The following is a 25,372-nucleotide window of genomic DNA, read 5'->3' as shown; positions in this document are numbered from 1 at the left end:
AGAGTCCGCCTGCTGATGCAGGGGACACGGGTTCGTGCCCCGGTGTGGGAGGATCCCACATGCCGCGGAGCGGCTGGGCCCATGAGCCATGGCTGCTGGGCCGGCGCGTCTGGAGCCTGTGCTCTGCAACGGGAGAGGCCACAACAGTGAGAGGCCTGCGTACCACAAAAAATAAATAAATAAATAAAAACAGGCTTGTCTTTAATTTACTATCCCTCTAAGCTCACAAGTATTTTGTGGTGTCCAATACCCCATCTTTTCATGTTAATAGACAACACAGATTCCTTCAAAAAATAAAGCTCTTTCAATGCCCCCCACTGATTGGATCATGTGGCAGTATTCAGGTCCTAGATAATATGGCTGGAGATGTTAGTTTATGTGAGATAGAAAGAGAAGAGAAACTGATGGCACTTCCTCAGGCCTCTGCATCTCACTGAGCAATGCCGCCTTTCCTGCTGTGTACTGTGAGTCCAGTCAGGTTCTGTCTTGCAAGGAGCTCTGTGCTTCATATGAACAGGTAAGCCCATCAGGTAACCTGGGGGCCATTCCTAGCTTTGCCACTTTCCCAACTTTGGCCCTCTGTTTGTTCTCTTTTAGAATGAGAGGTTTCAATGAGGTGTTCTTGGTAGTTCTTTCTGGATCTAGCCTCCTAACAAGGAGTGGTGCGTCCATGTTCTGAGTTTCTCTTTACCTTTCCCACTTTATGCTGAGTCATGGAAGCCATGGATTGGAGAGGCTCCCTGGGACGGGATGCTGGCTCTGCAGGTTGCCAGCTGTTGCACTTTGGACAAATTACTTGTGCTCTCCATAAACCTCAGTACCCTTATGAAATGGGACTTGTCCTCCTACCTTGTAGGTATGTAATAAAATATGATCATATGTGAGAAGTGTTTAGAACAGTTCTGGAAACATTTTAAGTGTTATAAATGTTAGCAGTTTTTTTGTTTGTTTGTTTTGTTTTAAATGAGATAACCTCTGTTAATGTACACAGCACAGTGCCTGGCACATAGAAAGGATCTAATAAACACAACCATTTTATTATTATTGTCTTCGGTAGGAAGTGAAGGTTTTATTTTTAAACTTTTCAAGAGTATTTTTGGTTTGAAGAAAGCTGTTTTACTTCATCCCTCTGGAGGTATATAAAGATGAAGGTTTTCTCCTACCTTTCTCTTGCCTTAGTAGAGAGAACGTGCTGACTTCAGATAATAATTCTGCTAACAATCCTTTGGTGTCCACACTTTGACCTGGACACAGGACATAGTGTTTTTCCTTGTCTATTTTTCTTTTTTCCCCTTTTCCCTTTATGCAGCCTCAGGTAGTAAGTAAACAGAGGCTCAGTTGACTTCAATTTGAAGATAACATCCTGCAGCTGCTGGTGGCTGCATTGGCCACAGTCTGTGCTGGGAACCGGTTGTTACTCACATGAATAGAAGAGCAGGTCATCAGTCGACCCAAAGCAGACCAGCCCATTAAAGTAGCCGACAGGAGAAGTCAAGCAAAGGTATGGGGAATAGGAGACAAATTATATATCCTGATAGATACATACACAGCGTTTTAGTCAGCTGGGGCTACCATAACAAAATACACACACTGGGTGGTTAAAATAATAGAAATTGATCTTCTCACAGTTCTGGAGCCTGGAGTTCAAGATCAAGGTACCATCAGGGTTGGTTTCTGGTTAGGCCTCTCTTCCTGTCTTGCAGACAATCACCTTCTCACTGCGTCCTTACAGGGCCTTTCCTCTGTATGTGCACAGAGAGAAAGAAAGAGAGAGAGAGAGAACGAGCTCTGGTGTCCTTTTCTCTTTTTATAAGGACACCAGTTCTATTGAATTAAAATTACACCCTTACAACCTCATTTAACTTATTTACTATCTTCTGAAAAGCTCTATCTCCAAATACAATCACAATACAATTCAACATATGAATTTCGAGGGGACACATTTCAGTCTATAACATATATATAGTTATATCTTCAGAGAGAGAGAGAGAGGGAGAGAGAGAGCCATTGGATTCAGAGATTTGGTCCCTGTATTCTGTGTCTTTGTGATCCCATAATTCTGACAAAATAGGCAAAGTTAATTTTTACCTTCCTTAGCAATGTCTTCTGTGAATCTTCTCACTTTGTCATTTCTACCCTACCGTGTGCAGTCATTGTCCTAAGTGCCTATCTCCCATGTAGTTTTTTTTAAACTTATATTATTATTTGTTTATTATTCAATTAACATATGTCTCTGTCTTCTAGACTCTATCTGGTCTAGTCCCTAGGCTTTGTCTGACTCCTGCTTTAGAAATTATGCTTGAAGAGAACAGGACATTTGTTTCTTTGTTCACTACTGTTTTGCTCTGTTCACTGAATACAGAGTCTGGAATGTAGGACATTCTTGATAAAATATATGTTAAATACATGAATGGACAATCATTTGTTTAGATAAATGAAATTTTTTGAGTTTAGTTCTTTCAAAAAGGGGAATATGGGACAGTAAAAATAGGGGATACATTAATTCTCCACCCAAGAACAATCCTACTCTACTTTCTTGACTACTCCTATGCATTCTTTAGGTCTCCATGAGCCTTTACCTGATCCATGAAGTTGGGAATGGATGTCCCTTCCATGCACTTTCCTATTACAGTGAACTTCACCTTGGTACATGCATCGTACTCCTCTGAATTCTCTTACTTACTAGAATATATGTTTTATGAGGGCAGGACTCAGGATTGCTGTCACAGAGTAAGAGCTCATTAAATATCTGCTGGATGTATGTGAAGTCTTTGTAAAATGGGGGAAGGCTTTCCAAGCCATAATTAACTCAAATAACTTCTTGTTCTACCCTAAATTCAAGGGTCTATGGGATGGTTCTCTGCCATGTTTAGAACCATTTCTGAAGCTGAGTCCTCCCCCAATATTTTCTGTATTACAAGCCTCCGTGTAAAAGTGTAACATGGGAGAAACCAGAACGCTTTACTTTTGGGGATACGTTGTGGGGGCTTCCAATTGGAAAGGAATATGTTCACTAGTTTGATTGAAAAAGACTTGGAAAAAAATCCTCTTTTTAACAAGAAAAGGTATTAAATTTTTTTAAAAAAAGAAGAAAATTCTGAATTAGGTTCTTGTTCCAGGAACCATATTAAGAACTCTATGCCCAATTTCTCATTTAAGACTTAAACCATAAAGTAAATAATATTATTAGCCCCATATAAGGAAATTGATGTTTAGAGATATTGACTCACCCAAGATCATAGACCAACTGAATGATAGAGCCTGGACTCTGATCTCAGATTATCTGACCCCCAAACCTATCCTTCTCATCAATGCTAATCAAAGCACTGCTTTGTTTATGTGTTCTATATAATATTACACATAAGAGAAATTTTTTGATTCAATGAGCCTATGAAACATGTCTATAAAGCCTTGGAGAAACTGTACTTAGAACTTAAGAGGATATAGAGAGCCAAAAGTAGATTTAGAGTTCCCAGTAACCTCCATAGTTTATTCTTGGCTTCCTCAATAGAGGCAACAGCCAAGAGCATTAGAGCTGGAAAATGTCTTTAAAGGTCATCTTGTTTAATGTCTTCATTTTAGAGATGACGAAACTGAGGTTTGAGCAATGATAGGATTTTCCCAATGTTGTCCAGGTAAGTTGTGGCAGAGCTAGTCCAGGGTGTTCACTGCTTTGGAAGGACAGAAAAAAAGAAAAAAAATCTATTGGTAGCATGAAATGAACACAATTTAAAATAATTATCATGCTGGGATTAAAAATAGCCAAGCATGCTTGATTAAATCTACTCTTGGGAGTTAAATACTTGTGGTGTAACTTAGTAGGAATGGATACATACATCTTAACTTCAGTCTGTGTTTTTGATAGTTTTTTGAAACCAACCGTTTAAAAAGTGATTTATTTGACCCTGGTGCATGCTAAGGTAATTTACGAGCTTGTGATAAAAAGGGATAAGGTTATGTTAAAGAATGATGTGTAGATATGCTTGGGTAGTTCTGTTGAATCAATAGATACTTGGATCTTGCCATTATATAATTTGTTATTTGACATCTTCATTGGGGAAATTTACTATCTGCCTAATCAGGGAACTCACAGCTAATACCAAATTTGAAATGATGTGAAAATCAGTGTTTTACATATGCTACTTCATTAAAATGGATATGATTATTATTAAGCCAAGCATGGGTTCAACTCATAGTAGAAGCCTAAGGAATGGCATTTGCTTGTCCATTTTTAGGCTGTACTGGAAATAATTCAGATACAGCTTCTCATATCCACATTAGTTGAGGTGAGAACTAAATAAGAAACTCTGAAAAAAGCACACCAAAAGAAAAATTATACAAAATCTAAATATTCAGCACCATAATGTCAAGCAATCAACCTGAATGACATTAAGGAGGATATTCCATCAGCTGACTCTAAAGTTTGTCTAAAGGAGTCAACATGGCTCTTCCTCAAGTCTAAATACACAGTAGACTAAAAGTTATAGTGAATTTTCCCCTTCAATATGTACCTTGCTGAAATCCATTCATTAAATGAGTAGTGGGCTTTTCACTTATTGAATTTAATGTGTTAAATGCAATTCAGGCTCTTTTTTTTACTGTCCTGGAGTCCCTTGGTTTTTCCAGGAATAGTGAATGAGGTCCAGATGATGTCTACGTATCTCGACCACCATGATTGCATCCCTCCTTTGGGAAAGAGGTGGCTTAGCTAGAGGTCAAAAGATGCTTGTTCTTGTCTTCCTCATCCTATTTCTAGCAACTGGGGAGTCCCTTAACTTCTTTGCCCTTAGTTTCCTTAGGTATAAAATGCAGATAATGATCTCAGGGGCATTAGGGATAAAACTGAAGATAAAAATAATAGGTACAATTTATTGAGCATCTACCATGGGCAAGTGCCTGGGTTAGGGACTTTAAGTGTGTTATTCCATTCAATAATCACTAAAACTCTGGGCAGTAAGCATTATCCCATTTCATAGACAGAAAAAATAAAGGTTAGCCTCAAAGAGATTAAGTGCTTGTCCAATGTCACCTGGCAGAATCAAGGTTTGATATGATTTCTCTGATTTCAAAGTGAATATTCTTAGTCACTAGAGTATGCTGCCTCTGGTAATAAACATATAGAGAGCATTGTTAAAAGCAAATAATGGGGAGGGAAATTACAGAATACCTTCAATATACTTAACATCGTGGAAGGTGTTTTCATAGGTAATCCTATTTAATCCTCATGACTCTTGGGGTAGCTATCTTCACATTTATTATTTATTTACTTTTTCTCTGATTTCAATATATTTCTGTACTTTGCCTAGGTAGAAACAAGAACACTGGTGAAATCACACGAGGTCTATAGTATGAAATTACAATATTATAAACTTGAAATTGCCTCATTGGATGTGAAAGAATGGGTTGTGGAAGGGAATGCTTGTTCTTTGTGACATCCATCTCAAGAGTTTACTTGAGGGCTTTGAGGATTTTCTTTGGATATATACTAGAAAAGAGCAGGCTAGAAGAAAATAATTAAGGGTCAACATGACTTTTCACAATGGTAAATGTTATAGTTGCAGAAATTTGCCTGATGTAGTTTTGCTTTTCTAATAAACCTGAAGTGAGAGTAATAAGGAAGACTCAATATGCTACAGTTTTATTTGGAGATGTGAATTTGCAAGTGTAAAAAATTCATCAAATACATCTTTTATTTTTGAGGAATAAACATAGATATAGTATTTAGGGAGGATATCTTTATATAATAGACTTCATAAACACTTCTTTTGATAAATACAAATGGTCTAAGTGGAGAATAAAAATATTATAATCAACAGTACAGTGCTACAGGTGTCTTTTAGAAGAGTGGCAGAAATTTTGATATCATGTGGTGAAAAGTATAGGATGGTTTTCAAAAATGTAAAAGCTGAATCAGAATACAGACTATTTCTTTGCCTAAAATATTTATTTAAAAAATATCACTTGGCTTTTTAGTTCTCAAGTCTTATAAGTATTTATGTGTGTGTACATGTGTGTGTGTACATGTGCAGAGAAAGTTTTCAATTCATTAATTCTTGTTCTGCCTAGATTCTCCTACATTTCCCTTGTCAATTTGGCTTAACCTTGAGAGAAATTGTTAATTCTGATAGGTTTTGGCCAACCTGGCAAAACTCTTGAAAAGTTTTCAATCCGTGCCAGCTTTTCAGGCATTTTCTCATACTCGTGGGAGATGAAAACAGTTTCCAAGCAATATTTCCAAATAGATGCTCTTTCTTGATACTTCTTCAGGCACACCAGATCATTGGCCTTTTGATGCACATACCTTCAAGTGCACCTGTCTTACTCATTTCCAGTCACTGTACAGTTCACCATAAACCCTCTACCACCCTTCCCAGGCCTATTCAGAAGCTTTTGCTTCTAGCCTGAGTGTCAGGCTCAGCTTTCTTTCTGGTTTGCCTATCACGTGATTGGCTCCAGTTGTCACCAAGCCCTTTTGTATCTCTTGTGAGGCACTGCTGCCTGTGTTCTCTGACTGTATCTTCACCAAGGAAGCCATTGTATACCAAGGAAGCTAAGATCCATCCTATGAAACCTGCAAAGATTTTTCACTTAAAGACTTTAAACAAACTTTCAGAGCCAGAGTGAAATGTGCCAGCCCTGATGGGGACTTAAAAGAGCTGGTAGGTGGAAGAGGTACCACCTTCTGTAGAATGATCTCTGTTGCCAGTGGTGGAGCCAAGCTCTGTAACTGGAGACTGAATACCTCTTTCAGTACTACCAGGAGAGCTGAGAGATATCCAACTCTGAATCAGCTTGACCAACAGCATGACCATGAGAAAAGACTGAAAGGCCCCAGTTACACTTGGCTGGAGTACAAAAGATTTCTGTAGTGAATAGTTCATTTCCATCTAAACTTTCCCAGCATTAAGTTAAAAAACAAGTGGCTCAAAACATTTTTAGGATTTACTGCTTGTACATTACATAGTGAATAAGAAGGAGTTTTGTCAAACACATTTGGCAATTATGTACTGTGGGTCAGTTGTAGCTGTGACTTGATGTACCCTGAGTTAAAAGTGTTTGTTCTCTAAAACACATGGTTCCCAGACTTACAGTGTGCTATGATTTGATTTTCAAATGCCAAAAAAAGCTGCAGAATGCACTAACATAGAAACATTTATATAGGGAAATTTTCAGGTGAGGAACTAATTCCAAATGGAGAGTAAGACATGGGAGGAAGATAGCATATTAAATGGTCTGTAGTTTCACATTGGTATAGAAATATAATTCTGGAACTTTATATTTTATTTAAATTTATAAATCTTTGCTGTGGGCAAAGCATGAATAAAGTTATGGTACAGAGACCCCAGTCTTCATGGATTCTTCGTTCTCTCTTATATAACACAGGACCTCAGGGCCTATCCCATGCACACCCCACCTTTCATCCACTAACCCTCCAGCAAAACCACTGGCTTCAGAGTGTGTGAGAGACTAACCTCTCTGAAAAGTTGATAGCTGATCCTTGAACAATGAGTAGAAAGAATCTCTTAAGAAAAGGGAAGAAGATTCATTCTGGAGAAAGAGCTTTTTAAAAGGCTGACAACATTATAGACCTGAATTACAATAAACCAACAAAAACATCTCAGTATTAGGATGATGTACTAGGATGCTAAGATGAGTGAGGAGTGCTGACAGCTGTATGCACAGAAGGGGATGAGCAAGGTGGGCGTGGAGGCCTGAGTGTCTGTGTGCCTGGTTACACTCATGGGGAGATGGCAGACTGTGGTAGAAAACCAAAGTTAAATGTAGTGAACATTGACATACTGAGTTCTGAGTTTTAATTACTGATATAGTATGTTTGAGTTATCCCTTGCCAGGGGAATAACTGCCAATAAAAATCTGGTGTCAGATATTAGATAGAAAAGGAGAACTAATTTTTATAAAAGCCATTACTTTAAGCATAGAGGGCTCTGGAATCCAACTATGATTTAAATCTTCTCAGTGCTCTGACTAGCTCCTCGTGTATAAGATCCACCTCACAGGGGTTTTGCGATGATAATATAAGATTTTGATGCTTAGGCCCAGTATAGGCTCAATGCCTATTAAAGGTTTATCCCCTTTCAAAAATTCTCACTTTAACATCATTTTTGTTGGTTTTATAAGAACTCCTGTTAACTTAGTTTTGGGCACCATTCGAGTGTAAAGGGTGAAAAGTTACCACAGGCAAGTGGGCTTATTACCCACATATTTTGTTTTTCAGAAAAGGTTACATGCAAAAAAGGGATTTTATTTGCATCTTCCTTGACTTGTAGTCTTTCCTCCTCAGTTCACCCATCATGGGCCTTATTTTGAGGCAATTTGACCAGACTGTTGTATAGATGCCTTCGTTGGTAGAGGGTCCATTTTCTTGTTTTGAGCCATCAGATCATTTGGAATAAAATCATGAGATCCAGATTGATCAACAACCTCCAAAAGCCTCATGAGGGTTTTGTCTAACCTCTACTGATCTCGTTTCTCCAAAGTTTATAGTTTAGATCCTCTGGTTCCCATTTTTTTTCAATATAGTCTGGCCAGTCAATCTACCTTTCTCTTCTTTTATAGTTACACATTTTAGAATTTCTTTAATTGGGCTGCTGGCTCTTAAATTTTTCCATGAGATAAAAGTTTTAGCAGAATCCTGCTAAATTGGTCTAAGAAAGAAAGTTATATATTGAATAAACACCTATTGTATGAAATTGAATGTTTCCTACCATTTGTTGAGGGTACATTTCATTATTCTTTTCACTTATGGTTTGTTAGCTTCTGGGCATATTTAAAAGAAGATCCCAATCAGCCCTGATGGATGCTGATATTTGGCCAGATCTACAACTTGGAACAAAGTGGAGGAACGACTCAATTATCCTTACTCATGCCTGAATTATCTGTGTAATTGGGACAGAGAATTACAGGCAAAGAATGCTGCCTATTGCTATTTTTAAGCTCTGCTCCCGCTGTGTTGTTCTTCTTATGTTTCACTAGCGCTGTCATTGGCTTTAAATATTTTACATATCATAATTAATGATTTGGTAGGACCCTGAGGCTTTCTTAGCAAAAGGTACAATTTGCAAATTGAATAGCAAATAATTACATAGGTGATATCGTTCATGAATAGAAAATGAACAGATACATTGTGTACCTTCAGGTTTGGGTATTTAAACAGCATGTACTCAATTTATTAGTGAGTGTTATGAGAGGCTACTATTGTCAGAGCCTCAGGTGTGTGTGGGAAGGAAATTAACATCAAGAGTGATTATTGATCTTTAATGATATAAAGAGAGAATGGTCTACTTGACCTCCAGAGTGCTTAATGGTAAAGAGGAAACACATTCAAACTGATTTTCTCATACAGGTAGAAACCTTTTTGGTTTCTGTGGGTTTTATTTGTTTGTTTGTTTTGTTTTCCATTTTAAAATAGAAAGTGGAACCCTAGCCCTTAGAAACAAAACATAATAAAACTCAGTCAAAGACTGGACTTCAGACAAATCTTAGTACTGTGCTTGCATGCCAGTTGTTACATAATTATAATTAGTAGGTATTTCCAATTTTAGTGAACTCTTCTAACTTTACTAAGTAATGGGTTACTGTCATTGAAAGTTAGATATCTCCCTTCAAAGGGAAAACCTGCTTTAATACCCAACCTAAAAATGCACTTCCATAACCAAAGACAACTTGGCTATAAATAGACAGTCATGATGTTATTGCAGCTGAGGAGATTTCATCCCATTAGAAACTTCACTCAGAAATGTAGAGGAGTGCTTAATAATGAATGAATGTGATTTAAGGCCGCTTTATACTGGTGACACTTTTCCTATAAATATTATAGACACGTTTAAATTTTTATCTCCCGTAATTCTAATGAATGAATTTCCCTGACCCTTACTGAAAATTATACCTGTAAAGTCTGCCATTTACTGATGATTGCTTGGGCTATTAAAGAGACTAGGATTTCAAAACATTTTCATTTCATTCATAGATTCCTGTAATGCCTTCGGAACCAAAGTTTAAAGAAGCTGGGTTGGCTGTGCTTCCAGCATTAACCACTGGGAGAGTGTTGTAGTTTCTTCAACAACTAACTTCATTAACACAGTGAAGGTCCAACTGAAGTAGAAACATGGGGGCACACAGGGAGCCACCGTCCTGTGGATGGTGTGCTAGGAAAAATATTTAAAAAGGAGAATGGTGCTGTGGCTGCTACTGCTATATTTTGAAAGAGTGTGTCCAGTCCACTTGCATTTGTACTAAAGTATCCCTACTCCTGCATTCCAGCTTGAAGTATAAATACTAAGGGACTGGGATGCGAAAGTCTTGCTATAATTATTTCCAGGATTAACACTAACTAAGTGATAACACTAATTAATTTCTGTCAAATACAAGAGTGAGCGATGCTACATTTAGCTAGAATTAGCCAGCTTTTCAGATAACTGTAGCTTAACTCTTCCAGTAATACAGCATTTAGATTTTATTAATTTATTCATTGTAATGGGATACTGTCTAAATTGCCAAAATTATATGGCCCAGGCAGAAAGTATATAAAACATATAAATTCATCTATCAACACTTTTTGAGTATCTATAAGTGATTGAATCACTGTGTGGGGTAAGAGTGTGCTGTTTCAAGAAATATATACACAAAGTTCACAAGAATATGGGCAGAAAAGGTATATGAGAATAGCGTAGGGAGAGATGCGCTGGGGAACTTTCTAGACATGATGTTGGACTGAACTTTAATGATGAGCTCTTTCTTGTTAATGGAAGAAAATACATTTCAGGCAGAGAGCAAGTATACAAAGCATCCATAAGTAGGAAACACCATTTAAATTCTCTGATAACATATGTGATATAGGTTCAGCCTTTTCACTCATGCCTACCCCAGCTGAAAGTTTCCTCAGATGTTTAATTAGTCACTGTAAATTTGATCTCCTCAACATCTCCTGAAGCTCTTCCTCCCTATCTTTTCTGCCCGTGGCCACTGATTTAGTTCAGGTCCTCCTTTTGTCTTCTATGGATTATCACAGTAGCCTTCATACCTCCAGCCTTACCTTCCTTTATCCCATTATTCACACTTTTCTCAAAATGAGCTTCTTGAAACACATATCCAATCCCATCAATCCCTTCTGACTCCATTACCTCCTGGATGAAGGTCAGACTCCATGTTCAGGGCCTCTTCTCCTGTCAAGTCCCCATGTCCACATTCACAAATGGATTCATTCACAGTTCTCCAAATATTTCATGCTTTTTCCTGTCTCCTTGCTTTTATATTCAATATAAGTTCTTTTCTATGCCTCTATTCATAGAACACCCTTAATTCTTCCTCACTTAACCCAACATGTCTTTCCAGACACATTTCAAGTATACCCTCTCCTCTTGGAAGCAATCCCTGGTTCCTCCTGCTTCAGTTACATGTACCTTCTTTGTTTACCCATAATACATATTCCTGTCTTCTAGCATGTATCACACAGTAATAGACAATCCTCTGTGTGTGTGTGTACTTTATCTCTCCATATATGACTCCTAACACAATATTGTACATGATAGAAATTATCAATGAATTAATGAAATGAATAAGCTACTTCTCAGGAATGCAGTGTGTTTATTATTTTTATAATATATCCTCATATCAACACCTTATAGAAAATTCAGTTATCTTGAAGCTGTCTTGATAATTTTGGCACATTTATTGCCTAGGACATTTCCTAGCTCATAGACTTTGATTCATAAATACTTGTTGACTGAATGAATAAAGGAACTAGTGTTATGGGTTGAATTGTGTCCCCCACTCCCCCCTCACACACACAAAAGATGATGAAGTCCTATTCTCCAGTACCTGTGAATGTGACATTATTTGGAAATAGAGTCTTTGCAAATGATCAAATTAAGGTGAGGTTATTAGGGTAGGCCCAATTCCAATATGACTGTGTCCTTATACAAAGTAGAACTTTGGACACAGAGAGAGAGACATAGGGAGAATGCCATGTGAAGATTGGATTTGTGCTTCCAGAAGCCAAGGAATGCCAACAACTGCCAGCTAACAAACAGAAGTCAGGAGGGGTCATGGAACAGATTCACCTTCATAGCCTCCAGAAGGATACTTCCTTACCTATAACTTCATCTCAGGCTTCTAGGCTCCCAGAACTGTGAAGCAATGAATTTCTCTTTTTCCAAGGCACTCAGTGTGTTGTACATTGTTACAGTAACCCTAGGAAACTAATACATCTAGGGACAAAGACTTAGATATTTCATTGCATCCAGGGGGTGGGATAGCTCTGGAGGTGGCCTATAGTAGCACTAATGAAGATTATAGACATCACGAAGGCAGAAGATCAAGCACAGTTTTCAACAATGACTAGTGAGAGAATTACTGTAGGTATTGTTTGAAAAACTGTAGGTATTATTCTTTTTAAAAAAGATACAGATTATTGTCGTGGAAGTATTGGGGGCAGTCTACACTTTACAATTGAGAATTGGATTTTCAGATTAGTGAACCAGGCATGTGTATTTTATTTTATTTTATTTTATTTTTTAACATCTTTATTGGAGTATAATTGCTTTAAAATGCTGTGTTAGTTTCTGCTTTATAACAAACTGAATCAGTTATACATATACATATGTTCCCATATCTCTTCCCTCTTGTGTCTCCCTCCGTCCCACACTCCCTATCCCACCCCTCTAGGTGGTCACAAAGCACCGAGCTGATCTCCCTGTACTATGTGGCTGCTTCCCACTAGTTGTCTGTTTTACGTTTGGTAGTGTATATATGTCCATGCCACTCTCTCACTTTGTCACAGCTTACCCTTCTCCCTCCTCATATCCTCAAGTCCATTCTCTAGTAGGTCTGTGTCTTTATTCCCATCTTGCCCCTAGGTTCTTCATGACCCCTTTTTTCCCCTTAGAATCCATATATATGTGTTAGCATATGGTATTTGTTTTTCTCTTTCTGACTTACTTCACTCTGTATGACAGACTCTAGGTCCATCCACCTCACTACAAATAACTCAATTTCATTTCCTTATATGGCTGAGTAATATTCCATTGTATATATGTGCCATATCTTCTTTATCCATTCATCTGTTGATGGACATTTAGGTTGCTTCCATGTCCTGGATATTGTAAATAGAGCTTCAATGAACATTTTGGTACATGACTCTTTTTGAATTATGGTTTTCTCAGGGTAAATGCCAGGTAGTGAGATTGCTGGGTCATATGGTAGTTCTATTTTTAGTTTTTTAAGGAACCTCCATACTGTTCTCCATAGTGGCTGTATCAATTTACATTTCCACCAACAGTGCAAGAGGGCTCCCTTTTCTCCACACCCTCTCCAGCATTTATTGTTTCTAGATTTTTTGATGATGGCCATTCTGACTGGTGTGAGGTGATAACTCACTGTAGTTTTGATTTGCATTTCTCTAATGATTAGTGACGTTGAGCATCCTTTCATGTGTTTGTTGGCAATCTTTATATCTTCTTAGGAGAAATGTCTATTTAGGTCTTCTGCCCCTTTTTGGATTGCATTGTTTGTTTTTTGATATTGAGCTGCATGAGCTGCTTGTAAATTTTGCAGATTAATCCTTTGTCAGTTGCTTCATTTGCAAATATTTTCTCCCACTCTGAGGGTTGTCTTTTGGTATTGTTTACAGTTTCCTTTGCTGTGCAAAAGCTTTTAAGTTTCATTAGGTCCCATTTGTTTATTTTTGTTTTTATTTCCATTTCTCTAGCAGGTGGGTCAAAAAGGATCTTGCTGTGATGTATGTCATAGAGAGTTCTGCCTGTGTTTTCCCTCTAAGAGTTTGATAGTGTCTGGCCTTACGTTTAGGACTTTAATCCATTTTGAGTGTATTTTTGTGTATGGTGTTAGGGAGTGTTCTAATTTCGTACTTTTACATGTACCTGTCCAGTTTGCCCAGCACCACTTCTTGAAGAGGCTGTCTTCTCCACTGTATATTTTTGCCTCCTTTATCAAAAATAAGGTGACCATATGTGTGTGGGTTTATCTCTGGGCTTTCTATCCTGTTCCATTGATCTATATTTCTGTTTTTGTGCCAGTACCATATTGTCTTGATTACTGTAGCTTTGTAGTATAGTGTGAAGTCAGGGAGCCTGATTCCTCCAGCTCCGTTTTTCGTTCTCAAGATTCCTTTGGCTATTCGCGGACTTTTGTGTTTCCATACAAATTGTGAAATTTTTTGTTCTAGTTCTGTGAAAAATGTCAGTGGTAGTTTGATAGGGATTTCATTGTATCTGTAGATTGCTTTGGGTTGTAGAGTCATTTTCACAATGTTGATTCTTCCAATCCAAGAACATGGTATATCTCTCCATCTGTTTGTATCATCTTTAATTTCTTTCATCAGTGTCTTATAGCTTTCTGCATACAGGTCTTTTGTCTCCTTAGGTAGGTTTATTTCTAGATATTTTATTCTTTTTGTTGCAGTGGTAAATGGGAGTGTTTTCTTAATTTCACTTTCAGCTTTTTCATCATTAGTGTATAGGAATGCCAGAGATTTCTGTGCATTAATTTTGTATCCTGCTAGTTTACCAAATTCATTGATTAGCTCTAGTAGTTTTCTGGTAGCATATTTAGGATCTTCTATGTATAGTATCATGTCATCTGCAAACAGTGACAGCTTTACTTCTTCTTTTCCGATTTGGATTACTTTTATTTCTTTTTCTTCTCTGATTGCTGTGGCTAAAACTTCCAAAACTATGTTGAATAATAGGGGTGAGAGTGGGCAACCTTGTCTTGTCCCTGATCTTAGTGGAAATGGCTTCAGCTTTTCACCATTGAGGATGATGTTGGGTGTGGATTTGTCATATATGGCCTTTATTATGTTGAGGAAAGTTCCCTCTTTGCCTACTTTCTGCAGGGTTTTTATCATAAATGGGTGTTGAATTTTGTCAAAAGCTTTGTCTGCATCGATTGAGATGATCATATGGTTTTTCTCCTTCAATTTGTTAATTTGGTGTATCACATAGATTGATTTGTGTATATTGAAGAATCCTTGCATTCCTGGTATAAACCCCACTTGATCATGGTGTATGATCCTTTTAATGTGCTGTTGGATTCTGTTTGCTAGTATTTTGTTGACGAATTTTGCATCTATGTTCATCACTGATATTGGCCTGTAGTTTTCTTTCTTTGTGACATCTTTGTCTGGTTTTGGTATCAAGTTGATGGTGGCCTTGTAGAATGAGTTTGGGAGTGTTCCTCTCTCTGCTATATTTTGGAAGAGTTTGAGAAGGATAGGTGTTAGCTCTTCTCTAAATGTTTGATAGAATTCGCCTGTGAAGCCATCTGGTCCTGGGCTTTTGTTTGGTGTAAGATTTTTAATCACAGTTTCAATTTCAGTGCTTGTGATTGATCTGTTCATATTTTCTATTTCTTCCTGGTTCAGTCTCAGAAGGTTTTACATTTCCCAGAATTTGTCCATTTCTTCCAGCTTGTCCATTTTATTGCCATAGAGTTACTTGTAGTAATCTCTCATGATCCTTGTATTTCTGCAGTATCAGTTGTTACTTGTTTTTCATTTCTAATTCTATCGATTTGAGTCTTTTCCCTTTTTTTCTTGATGAGTCTGGCTAATGGTTTATCAATATTTTTTATCTTCTCAAAGAACCAGCTTTTAGTTTTATTGACCTTTGCTATCATTAACTTCATTTCTTTTTCATTGATTTCTGATCTTTATGATTTCTTTCCTTCTGCTAACTTTGGGGTTTTTTTGTTCTTCTTTCTCTAATTGCTTTAGGTGTAAGGTTAGGTTGTTCATTTTAGATGTTTCTTGTTTCTTAAGGTAGGATTGTATTGCTATAAACTTCCCTCTTAGAACTGCTTTTCCTGCATCCCATAGGTTTTGGGTCATCGTGTTTTCATTGTGATTTGTTTCTAGGTATTTTTTAAATTTCCCCTTTGATTTCTTCAGTGATCTCTTCGTTATTAAATACTGTATTGTTTAGCCTCCATGTGTTTGTATTTTTTACAGATTTTTTCCTGTAATTCTTATCTAGTCTGATAGCGTTGTGGTCAGAAAAGATACTTGATACAATTTCAATTTTCTTATATTTACCAAGGCTTGATTTGTGACCCAAGATATGATCTATCCTGGAGAATGTTCCATGAGCACTTGAGAAGAAAGTGTATTCTGTTGTTTTTGGATGGAATGTCCTATAAATATCAATTAATTCCATCTTGTTGAATGTATCATTTAAAGCTTGTGTTTCCTTATTTATTTTCATTTTGGATCATCTGTCCATTGGTGAAAGTGGGGTATTAAAGTCCCCTACTATGATTGTGTTACTGTCAATTTCCCCTTTTATGGCTGTTAGTATTTGCCTTATGTATTGAGGTGCTCCTATGTTGGGTGCAAAATAGTTACAATTGTTATATCTTCTTCTTGGATAGATCCCTTGATCATCTTGTAATGTCCTTCTTTGTCTCTTGTAATAGTCTTTATTTTAAAGTCTATTTTGTCTCATATGAGAATTGCTACTCCACCTTTCTTTTGATTTCCATTTGCATGGAATATCTTTCTCTATCCCCTCACTTTCAGTCTGTATGTCTCCCTAGGTCTGAAGTGTGTCTCTTGTAGGCAGCATATATATGGGTCTTGTTTTTGTATCCATTCAGCCAGTCTATGTCTTTTGGTGGGAGCATTTAGTCCATTTACATTTAAGGTAATTATCGATATGTATGTTCCTATTCCCATTTTCTTAATTGTTTTGGGTTTGTTTTTGTAGGTGTTTTCCTTCTCTTGTGTTTCTTGCCTAGAGAAGTTCCTTTAGCATTTGTTTTAAAGCTGGTTTCTTGGTGCTGAATTCTCTTAGCTTTTGCTTGTCTGTAAAGCTTTTAATTTCTCCATCAAATCTGAATGAGATTCTTGCTTGGTAGAGTAATCTTGGTTGTAGGTTTTTCTCCTTCATCACTTTAAATATGTCCTGCCACTCCCTTCTGGCCTGCAGAGTTTCTGCTGAAAGATCAGCTGTTAACCTTATGGGGATTCCCTTGTGTGTTATTTGTTGTTTTTCCCTTCCTGCTTTTAACATGTTTTTTTTTGTATTTAATTATTGGTAGTTTGATTAATATGTGTCTTGGTGTGTTTCTCTTTGGATTTATCCTCTATGGGGCTCTCTGTGCTTCCTAGACCTGATTAACTATTTCCTTTCCCATATTAGGGAAATTTTGAACTATAATCTCTTCAAATATTTTCTCAGTCCCTTTCTTTTCCTCTTCTTCTTCTGGGTCCCCTGGTGCATTTAATGTTGTCCTAGACGTCTCTGAGACTGTCCTCAGTTCTTTTCATTCTTTATTCTTTTTTCTGCTTTGCAGTAGTTATTTCCACTATTTTATCTTCCAGGTCACTTATATGTTCTTCTGCCTCAGTTATTCTGCTATTGATCCCTTCTAGATAATTTTTAATTTCCTTTATTGTGTTGTTCATCTTTGTTTGTTTGCTCTTTAGTTCTTCTAGGTCCTTGTTAAACATTTCTTGTATTTAATCTGTTCTATTTCCAAGATTTTGGATCATCTGTACTATCATTATTCTGAATTCTTTTTCAGGTAGACTGCCTATTTCCTCTTCATTTGTTAGGTCTGGTGGATTTTTACTTTGCTCCGTCCTCTGCTGTGTGTTTTTCTGTCTTCTCATTTTGCTTAAGCTACTGTGTTTAGGGTCTCCTTTTCGCAGGCTGCACGTTCATAGTTCCCGTTGTTTTGGTTGTCTGTCCCCAGTGGCTAAGGTTGGTTCAGTGGGCTGTGTAAGCTTCCTGGTGGAGGGGACTAGTGCCTGTGTTCTGGTGGATGAGGCTGTTTCTTGTGTTTCTGGTTTGCAGGTCCACGTCTGGTGGTGTGTTTTGGGGTGTCTGTGGCCTTATTATGATTTTAGGCAGCCTCTCTGCTAATGGGTGGGGTTGTGTTCCTGTCTTGCTTGTTGTTTGGCATAGGGTGTCCAGCACTGTAGCTTGCTGCTCGTTGAGTGAAGCTGGGTCTTGGCATTGAGATGGAGTTTTCTTGGAGATTTTTGCTGTTTGATATTATGTGGAGCTGGGAGGTCTCTTGTGGACCAGTGTCCTGAAGTTGGCTCTCTCATCTTAGAGGCACAGCATTGATGCCTGGATGGAGCACCAAGAGCCTTTCATCCACACAGCTCAGAAAAAAAGGGAGAAAAAAATAGAAAGAAAGAAAGAAAGAAAAAAGAAAGAAAGAAGATAAAATAAATAAAGTAAAATAAAATAAAGTTATTAAAATAAAAAATAAAAAGTAATTATTAAGAAAAAAATTTATAAAAAGTAAAAAAAAAAAAAAACCCAAAAAACGGATGGACAGAACCCTAGGACAAATGGTAAAAGCAGAGCTATACAGGCAAAATCACACACAGAAGCATACACATACACCCTCACGAAAAGAGAAAAAGGGGGAAAAATATATCTTTGCTCCCAAAGTCCACCTCGTCAATTTGGGATGATTCGTTGTCTATTCAGGTATTTCACAGGTGCAGGGTACATCAAGTTGATTGTGGAGCTTTAATCCGCTGCTCCTGAGGCTGCTGGGAGAAATTTCCCTTTCTCTTCTTTGTTCCCACAGCTCCCGGGGTTCAGCTTTTGATTTGGACCCGCCTCTGCATGTAGGTCGCCTGTGGGCGTCTGTTCTTCGCTCAGACGGGGTTAAAGGAGCCGCTGATTCGGGGGCTCTGGCTCACGCAGGCCGGTGGGAGGGAGGAGTACGGAGTGCGGGGTGAGCCTGCGCGGCAGAGGCCGACGTGACGTTGCACCAGCCTGAGGCGTGCCGTGCGTTCTCCTGGGTAAGTTGTCCCTGGATCACGGGACCCTGGCAGTGGCGGGCTGCACAGGCTCCCAAGAGGGGAGGTGTGGATGGTGACCTGCGCTCGCACACAGGCTTCTTGGTGGCGGCAGCAGTGGCCTTAGCGTCTCATGTCCGTCTCTGGGGTCCGCGCTGATAGCCGCGGCTCGCGCCCGTCTCTGGAGCTCGTTTAGGCGGTGCTCTGAATCCCCTCTCCTCGCGCACCAGGATACAAAGAGGGAAGAAAAAGTCTCTTGCCTCTTCGGCAGGTCCAGACTTTTTCCCGGACTCCGTCCCGGCTAGCCGTGGCGCACTAGCCCCTTCAGGCTGTGTTCATGCAGCCAAACCCAGTCCTCTCCCTGCGCTCCGACCGAAGCCCGAGCCTCAGGTCCCAGCCCCGCCCGCCCCGGCGGGTGAGCAGACAAGCCTCTTGGGCTGGTGAGTGCCGGTCGGCACCGATCCTCTGTGCGGGAATCTTTGTGCTTTTGCCCTCTGCACCCCTGTTGCTGTGCTCTCCTCTGCAGATCCGAAGCTTCCTCCCTCCGCCACCCGCAGTCTCTGCCCGCGAAGGGGCTTCTAGTGTGTGGAAACCTTTCCTCCTTCACGGCTCCCTCCCACTGGTGCAGGTCCCGTCCCTATTCTTTTGCCTCTGTTTATTCTTTTTTCTTTTGCCCTAACCAGGCACATGGGGATTTTCTTGCCTTTTGGGAGGTCTGAGGTCTTCCTCCAGCGTTCAGTAGGTGTTCTGTAGGAGTTGTTCCACGTGTAGATGTACTTCGGATGTATTTGTGGGGAGGAAGGTGATCTCCGCGTCTTACTCTTCCGCCATCTTTAAGCTTTCCCCAGGCATGTGTATTTTTTTAAAAAGCTGCAGGTAAGCCCCAGCGTGGGTGATGCTGGCTACCTCCAGGCTGCCTTCTCTTCTCAGTGTGCATTCTGCTAATGGTTAGATTGCAGTGGGAGTGAGCCAGGCCTCCTTGTGCATTTTCTGACGAGGCTCTGTCCAAGGGTGATAAACATATGTTTACTTTTACAATTGCAAACTTTTCTCATTTTTTTTGTTTACCTATCTTTCTGTTTTCCCAAACTCACCTGTGGTACTTAGTCCTGATAAATGTTCTGAGGTTTACTACGTGTTCCTATTATTTTTATTTAAGGAAACAAGCCCTTTTCTTTTCTTTCCTTTCCTTTCCTTTCCTTTTCTTCCCTGGGTCTTGCTTTTTTTTTTTTTTTTTTACTCTACCTTGCTCTCAAATGTTGCTCCCCATGTCAGAACAGCTGAACTCAAACATTGCCAAGGAGACTAGTTAAACATAAGTCTTTCCAGGTTAACTCTTGATTTATTATCTGATGAAGTCTTTTGCCCTTTTGAATTTAAAGCAAATAAAAATCCCCAGAGAATCAGAGGGAAAGAATATAGTGTTAAATGACTGTTTTACAAGGATTCAAAAGGGAAAGATACTTTCAGAACCAATCTAATGTGCACAGCTTATGAAGAAATATAGAGATTTAAGTGTTTTGTGTTTATTTCCATTTAAAAATATCAAAACAAAATGGGATCAAAGGGTTTGAATTTAGTGTACATGAAAGAGCTTGTAGAACTGCCCTCGCATGTAGAGCAATCAGCTAGAGCACAACTTAAGTGGAAATGGATGTTTGAAAAAATCTGTATGCTCACTTCAGAATGGTATGTTTGTGAGATTTGCTAAGTGCTTACATTAATACATCCTGAAGTACTTTCTAATCAAACATATTATTACATTACTTTCCACACTGTTGTAAGTTGGAAAGTTTCCTCATATGTTAGTGGTTTTTAAAAATGACATATTAAATCCTCATTGAAGATCCATTTCATCATCTCCCATTATTCTAAAATGTTTTGTTAGTTTCCACCAAACTTGTGGCTGGCCATTGTTATGCCTCGACATACCAGGCTGTCATTTTGGGGACGGTGCATCTGTTGTCTGTACTTTGCAAATCAGGAAGTGTTATTTCCACAATTAGACCAGTGGCTATTGGTATATGTGTTGGAAGGGAGAATACCTGCGATGATGACAAATGGAAATACTTTCTCTGTGGAAGCTCAAATCATTTTTGTGAAGCCAAGTTCAAGACCCATCCAACATATGTCTACAGTGACTTGTGGCTAAAATTTTACACCTGTTTATATTATACATGAATTGAGCCTGGCATCATGTGAATTGTTGATGGTGAAACTTGAAACCATGTGAAAATTATCTGGTTTCAGGTTTGGTTTCCAAAGCAAGACTCAGGCAATAGTTACAGAATGTTCAACTGAACCTGGGTGAGTTTGTATAATTCTCCTGGTTTAAACCCAGGGAAATGTTTGTCGTCCTACCTAGCTATGACATAAAACTATGAAGCAAAAAGGAAACATGATCATGAATGTCTAGGGAAATGTTTAACAGGGATCGGGGATAAACTAAAGGAGCTGGTGAACCCAAAGATGCTATAGAACACTGAGGGTGCAGCCATTACAGTCCCATACACTTTGAAACTTTCTGTTATTCCTTCAAGTGTCATCTTCTTTGTGAAACTTTCTTTGACCCCACAAATTAGCATTAGATAATTCTGTTCTCTGTGCTTCCAAAATATTTTATTTCCATCTATTATAAAAGTAGATACTTTTGGGGGACAACTTTGTTTACTTCTTGTTCCCCCCACTCCTACACTGTGGACTTCAGAAAGGCATAAACTTTTATTTGTATTCATCTTTGTGTTTCAAAAACTTTTATTTGTATTCATCTTTGTGTTTCAAAAACCTAGTATAGTGCCTACCATGTAATAGTCAAGCAATACTTGTTGCATGAATAAATGACAGAATTGGTTGACTGTGTGTCATCATTTTTATTTAGCTGTTTGAGACGTGAATGTAAACAGAATGTCAAGCCATAAAAAGAGTGCAGAAATTCCTAAGAAATTGGCTTAGTGTTGTAAATAAGCTCCAGAACTTGGTAAATGTGGAGAAGACTTGAGGAGACCAAAGAATGAATTAAAATGAGTTGTTCTTAAAATCAAACTTTAGAAAACAGAGGCTAAGTCTATGAAGACCAAATGTAATCCAAAAGGAAACTTAGATGTGAAATGATGGGCTTTGATAAAGAGGATCATGACCAGTTATTGGTTATCTCCACTAGGATAAAGCAAGAATAAATAGAGTAAGGATTAAGCAAGATATAAAAAAGCTATTACATCTTGCAGTAGGTTACTATGGGGCATCAGAATATTTTCCTGCTTCAAACTGCATCTAATAATTGTCCATACTGCCATCAAAGGAATGATTCCACATTCCAGGACTGAAGATACCTTTTTGCAGCTGAAAACCCCTCATTGAATATTTTTTACTTCCAGTATTATTTTCTAAACTTGCCTGAAAATAATAATTCCCCCAGGACACCGATAAACAACAGAGATTCCTGCTCATCCTCTGAATGAGAATCTTGGGAGGTGGGTGTTGGGAATCTGTTTTTTAATAAAACATTTGGTTATTCTTATCCTTAAGCAAGTCTGGATTTACCTCCAGGATAAAGTGCCCTTTCCTTAGAAAAGCGCTCTAGGTCCACTCTCTTGTACATGGCCTCATTTGCCATGTACCCCCATAATGATCCAGTAATAGTAACATGCTGTTTCTCTTCGCTATTTCTTTCCAAATGCTATTATCTCTACTTAAATTCTATTCACAATTTAAACCGACCTCAAATGACACTTTCTTGAAAACCTTTTTTCACCCTCCCAGAAAAAAACTACACTTTATCACATCACATTCTCTTTATTTGTTCTTCATTTATATTTTTCTATATCAGGAGCTTCTTAAGATTAAGAAATATGTCTAATTTATTTATATTATTGTCCAAGACCCAGCATAGTGCCTGGACATAACAGAGTATGTATATTTCTCATCTTCCAGTGTGTACCAGATAGCTCTTCACCATACATAGTTTGCCCTTTGTCAAGAACCATCCCACATGAAGCCCCCTCCATGATGACTTTCTGCATGGCTTTAGACTTCCAGTGATAGCTCTTCTTTACAGTCATCCATAATGACCACATCCTGTTTGCTTCTCTTTTTCTTTCTTTCTTTTTCTTTTTTTTTTTTTTAATGTATGTCTGTCTGACTAGAGTGCAAGTAGCTTCTGAGAAGGGAAAACATACTATGTTTTACTTTCATGTACCCCTGAGTTTCTGGTATTTCATAAACAGCCTGAAACTGTATATAATTTTTAAAAGTATGTGCCCCTTGGACTTCCCTGGTGGGGCAGTGGTTAAGAATCCACCTGCCAATGCAGGGGACATGGGTTCGAGCCTTGGTCCAGGAAGATCCCACATGCCGCGGAGCAACTAAGCCCATGCACCACAACTACTGAGCCCACATGCCACAACTACTGAAGCCCGTGTGCCTAGAGCCTGTGCTCTGCAACTAGAGAAGCCACCACAATGAGAAGCCCGCGCACCGCAACGAAGAGCAGCCCCCACTCGCCGCAACTAGAGAAAGCCAACGTGCAGCAACAATGACCTTTTTTTTGTATAGAAGGAATTTCCTTTTCATACTTTCATCCTAAATACAGATTAATTAGGAAAATCCCTGGACTCTCAACACCAGCATCTTCTTGTTCATCATTGAGAAACATTTGTTGAATTCATTTCATATGCAAGGCACTGCGCTTAGTGCTAACAACTGTAAATACATGAGCTGATACATGCAGACCACTGGACAATTAATACTAAAATAAATCAGCTGGTCCAGCCAGCATTAGGAAACTGCATCACTGAAATACTGTTTCAGTAATACTTAATGGACTGAGGGCCTTAAAGTGAATTATATATACCCTTTGAACTGGTAACTCTACTTCTAAAAATTGGTCTTATATAATTCTAAATCTAGAAAGCTCTTTATGTTCTAAGTAGCATTATTTAAAATGGTAAAAGAATGGAGACAACCTAAATCTCCAGCAATAGATCAATTGGTATTTAAATTTTGATTCATTACTTGTGGATGAACAATTGATCCTTAATCTTTTTTCTACCCCAACACACTTGAGGGAATGCAACATCTTTTTCTATAGGATTGACTCACCAATACAGAGATTCACAGCTGAACTAGCAAGAAAAAAGAAATAAAACTAAAAATCTTTTACGAAGGACAGAAGGTATACATTGAAATGCACCTCATAAAGTTCTGCTACTCTCCTTCTTCCTGGGATAAGGACTATTCTTATTTTGTAGAAAATTCATGGTTCCTGACATTAGAAAATACTCATCTCTTGATTGTGACTATCCACTATTCCTCCTGGCTGTGCTCTTAAAAACAGGAGCTTCCCTTTCTTTGGGAAATTGCTCTTCATCAACTTCTTATAGTTTTAAGGGGGAGAGGGGTCTACCCCAACATAGCGACTGATCCAGGTCCACCAGAGTCCTTCCCTGGGAGCCAAGAAAGCTCATTCCTCTGGGATTCTAAGTGGGAGGATGTCAAAGTACTCTCCCTCTTCTTGCCACATTATGTGAATATTTCCTATTTGTAGTAATTGAGAAAAATACCTGATCAACCCCTGTTCTAAGTTACATGAATGAGCCTTTTTCTTCTAACATTTTTTTCTCTTAATCTTATTCAGTTTGGATTTTTGTCACCAGCAAGTAAAAGATTCCTGAGTGTAACAAGTTAATATGGATCCTACCAATACAAACACACTTAAAACAAATTAAAATACACCAAAATTCCAAAATTTTATTCATAGGAAAAATACTGTATGAAACAGTTCCAAAGTAATGATTATTGCTTTATTAGAGATCAATTTTCCTCTCAATCTTCCTACATTTCTGTATTCTCTCCCAGATTTTCTGTAATAGGTATATGCTTCATTTTAAACTGTAAACAGCAGCGCTCACAATACATGTAGTCTGGCACCGTGGCAACCTCCCAGAAGAGGAAGGGGACAAGAGAGGGAGAGATGTAGGCAGTTAGGTATAGACTGCTTACTGAAAAGTATATTGTTTCCTTTTCACTTCCACCAATTGCTCCTTGAGAAAATATGTTAAGTGCCACTGAAATGTTTAAGTTACATGCTGTCAGACATCTATAGCTGTCATGAAGGTTAGTAGTGGAAAATGTTAAATCGACATTTGTTCCTGAGGAGTGCATAAGTGTGTTATTGGGAGAGAATGTCAGATTAATAGAGCGAAAGGTTAAAAAAGAAAGCTTTCATTTTAATAAATAGCAAAGAGTAAATATCTTGGTAAATCTTAACAGACTCACGCAATATTTTGACACCACTGTTATGAAACTGCCAAAAGAGGTACTTACTGGGCCAGGGCAAAGACGGACCATCGCAGCAAGCCATCTACAGTCTAATTCCAGTAACCTATTGTTAGATAATGTTTGACTACTACTTCAGGAGGAGTGAAATGGCTGTGATGATCTGTATATCCTCTTAGCTTTATCAGCAACTGACAGAGCCTTGAATATGGCAGACACCTTAGGTTATATTTCTTTATCTGAAAGGAGTCCCAGGTTCTGGAGTCCCGTGGTGTATAATAGTCATCCTCTGTAAAGCAAGTG

At 38.4% G+C, this 25,372-nt stretch overlaps 1 pseudogene across 1 annotated transcript in view; it reads left to right on the top strand.

The window, feature by feature from the left end:
• Window positions 1–750: 750 nt before the first annotated feature.
• The window catches only part of LOC307055545 (hypoxia-inducible factor 1-alpha inhibitor-like), a 161,781-nt pseudogene continuing 137,159 nt past the window's right edge, over window positions 751–25,372 (top strand). The window contains exon 1 of the transcript in view: window positions 751–856. The product of the transcript in view is annotated as a hypoxia-inducible factor 1-alpha inhibitor-like (transcript). The remainder of the gene's footprint in view (window positions 857–25,372) is intronic.

Source organism: Hyperoodon ampullatus (genome assembly GCF_949752795.1).
Source record: "Hyperoodon ampullatus genome assembly, chromosome: 7".
NCBI lineage: Eukaryota > Metazoa > Chordata > Mammalia > Artiodactyla > Ziphiidae > Hyperoodon > Hyperoodon ampullatus.
Note: the sequence above shows the minus strand (reverse complement) of the source record. Positions and strands in the feature narration are given on the sequence as shown.